Genomic DNA, 3,720 nt, shown 5'->3' with positions numbered 1-3,720 from the left:
ACATTATTCACCACTACCACCTAAAATACTACTGACTTAAGCATCAAAATTTTTTGTAGCTTGTTATCCCGATTTGATTTCAAATGTGGTCAGATTACGATCTCTGAATCTTTCTAGCTCTTAACCTCGCCCAAAGGTACGAATATCTATAGATAGAGATAAGTGATAATGAAGATGAAATTACCTAGAAGTTGGAGAAAAATGACCACTATTCTGTTTCTTCAGGCACCGAGTTGGGTCTCAATTTTATCATCCCCATTAGATCAGCTTCCAGAAATCTACAACAACAAAAAAAATCTGAAAAGCAACATGTAAGCTACCATACTGACAAAGGTAAAAATGTTTGTCTGAAAAGCTCTCCATGGTAGTTTGTCGGTCAGAAAAAAATTCAAGAAATAATTTTTATCTATCAAATATTTCTGTTTAAACTGTCATCAACTAGAGAAATTTATCTTTCATTCTTTTCTATTATGCTCCATAGCTCAACTTTTTTGGTATGAAATCAGTTTCAAAAATTGGATTTATTAATTCTCCTAAATCAATTTTGGAAATGGTGGTCTTGGCTCTTGAAAAAATTAAAGATGAAAGTCGGCTGAAAGGAAAAGACTGCACTTGCATCAATATTACTGATGATATGGAAGATTTGAAGAGCAAAAAATGCTAAGATTTTAGCTTCGAGAACATCATCATCTCACCTTAGCATGTAGTGATGAAGGCTAAGGCCATGATAGTTTTAAAGACATCTCACTTCATAATTTATTTCTTTCTTTTTCTTAATGTTATTTCCTAAGACATTTGAGTATATTCCCTTTTTTTCTATGGCTAGTCCATCTTAGACATGTAATACGTTTATTGAACTAAATGAATTGCTCCTTTTTGAAAAAAAAAAACATTCAATAAATTGTTATTATCATTCAAATCTTTCTTTTAATGAGTATAATTTATTACTATTAGTATCAGTGGTTGAAAAAGTAAAAACAAAATTAAAGCATAAAAGATAAAGGATATGTCTGTGTTAAAAAAACTAAAAGAAAATCATAACTAATTGAAAATAAAATGAACGTATAATTTGGCCAAAAATAAATATTTACTTAAAATTGTGACCATAAATTCTTTTAAGTTACTCTTTTAAAAAATTGTGATCATAAATTCTTTTAGGTCACTTCTAAAATCGTGACCATAGAATCATTTAGATCACTCCTTAAAACTGTGACCATAGACTTTTTTAGGTCATCATTTTTTGAAAAGTCGTGATTATAAACTTTTTTAAGTCATCCTCCAAAATCGTGACCATAGACCCCTTTAGATCACCTCCTAAAATCATGACCATAGACCCTTTTAGATCACCTTTTTTTAAAAAATTATGACCATAGACTCCTTTAAATTACTCCTAAAATCGTGATCATAGGTCTTTTTAGACTACTCTTTTTTATAAAACCATGACTATAGGTACTTTATGGTCATTCTTTTTTAAAAGACTGTGACTATAACTTTTTTTTTGTTACAGTAAAAAACTGTGACTATAAACTCTCTATAGTCATAATTTTTTACTGTGACAAAAAAATCGTGGTCATAAATCTAAAATATTATAATGAAAAATTTGTATTTAAATTTTATTTAAAATAGGTNTAAAATAGATGTATAAATATAGATATAAAATAATTTTTAAATTGAATCATGTATATAAAATAACTAAGATGAGAATAAAAAAGTAATTTTTTTTAATAAAATTAGATAAAATTATGAATTACATATAAGTTTCAAATAATCTAAAACATAAGCATCTTTGTCTAAGTCTTTTACGGGAAAGATAAACTAGATCTTATTAGGGAGTTGTTTTCCTACCAATAATCCACCATTAATATTGTTAAATTTCCAAACTATGTAACCTATTTTGTGGTACCATTGCAAGCAAAACACTTGCACTTGTACGTTTAACACAACAAATATTTAAATAAACTTGAATAATCTATCTGCATAAAAAATATTTAAATACGAGTCGATTTTGATTAAGAAAATATTGAAAAGAAATTTAAAAGATAGGTAAAATGAAAAATTCCCGTTTACTAAGAAATTTAAATATCATGTAATTATTCTATATCTGATTTTATTTAGATTAAAAAAAATAAAAAGAGTGAATAGTCTTGTAAGATCTAAATACTAAAAGTGAGAAGTATTGTGGAGAAGAAAGAGAATTACTGAATAATAGAGCGTCGGAATACGTTAGGTGAAAGTGCGTCCTCCGCAAATGATCTCTAAAAACTATCTTTTCGGAATATGAGTGGTGGAAGATAGTTTTATTGTCTTAGCATAAGGGATGACAATAGGTAGGATAAAGTAGGGGTTTGAACTCAACTCTAATTCTATTCACAAGTTGAACTTGTTACTAAAACTCAATTCTACCCTACTTACGGATTGAGAACAACTCAATTCTAATTCTATTCATCGCAGTTAATCTGTGGACTGTGGGTATCCAACCCTACTCGCTGATTTTCACAAATAATAATATTATTATATAACCTAATAGCATGTAAATTAAAAATTTAATACAAACAACACAATCATCCTACAAATAACATAATTATCCTATAAATAACATAACTATTAAATATTTAAATCTACAAAAAAATTTTTGTTTAATTAATAACACAAATACAAATAAAATGTGATATAATGTTGTATTTGTATATCACTAAAATAGAATTAATTTTTATATAAATAAAAGTGTTAAATTATTAATTGATAATTTTAGTTCAATAATAAAAATATTTTATATTAAGTGAGAGATCTTAATTTAACACTCACCCACCCAATTAGTTCTGCACTCAACTCTACTTGCAGCGAATCAAATTAACAATTCTAGTCAACTGAGTTGGGTAGGATTAGAAACCGGGTGAATTTTGCCAATGGGTTGGGTAGCAAGTGTTAAAGAGTTGAACAATTCATGTGTAGAGGCTGATTGCGGACCATATGGGTGATTAAGGGAATATCTTTCGTTTTTTGGTCATGAGTTATTAAGGGAATATCCTTTGTTTCCCTTTGTGGTTTGGGTTTCGGCCCAAACAAAGCCCAAAAATGTAATCAGTCTAAAAAAGAGTGATAGTAAAAGAAATAGAAGATGTGGCAAGAAAAGACTTAATAGTTAAAAGTAGACAAATGACAGCACCAACTCACCAAGCCAAGCTTAGATCATGCCCCTTTAACAGTTTAACGGCCCATAGTAATTTCCTGGAAACTGACGCAGTAATGTAGTAAATACAACTTCTTACAAAGTAAATGGGTCCAATGTCAATTGTCAAACACAATTACACAAATTTTCGCCCTAGATTCTTCATTCTTCCGCTTACGTTTTTTTTCCTTAAATCCTTATCTACTGTTTTTCCTCATCCCACTGATCTCATAGCGGGTCCCACACACCCCCTTATCCAACGGGTCAGATTTCATCGAAGGATTGTGTTAGGGTTTACCCAAACCCGCCACCATCATCATCCACCACCCAACCCCAACCCACACTATATACTCTCTTTACTGCTCCATTTCTCACTCCTCTTTTTTCCTCTTCGGTACTCTCTTCCTGTGCTCTCTCTATTTCACTTTTTATTATTACACCATTTTTTTTCTTTCTCACGCGCCGCCGCGCTTCTTACCGGCGGCCACCACTTATCCTTTTTTCGCATCTACCTCCATATCTCTCCCTTCCCTCTCCTCGCTTTTCTCCAT

At 30.4% G+C, this 3,720-nt stretch overlaps 1 protein-coding gene across 1 annotated transcript in view; it reads left to right on the top strand.

Annotated features, from left to right (window-relative positions):
- The window catches only part of LOC107622431 (polyadenylate-binding protein 8), a 5,938-nt gene continuing 5,722 nt past the window's right edge, over window positions 3,505–3,720 (top strand). Inside the window, exon 1 of the mRNA XM_016324311.2 lies at window positions 3,505–3,720. The gene's annotated coding sequence lies outside the window, so the exon portion shown is untranslated.

Source organism: Arachis ipaensis, chromosome B10 (assembly GCF_000816755.2).
Source record: "Arachis ipaensis cultivar K30076 chromosome B10, Araip1.1, whole genome shotgun sequence".
NCBI classification, from domain to species: Eukaryota; Viridiplantae; Streptophyta; class Magnoliopsida; order Fabales; family Fabaceae; genus Arachis; species Arachis ipaensis.
This window is presented reverse-complemented; position numbering and strand designations above follow the sequence as displayed.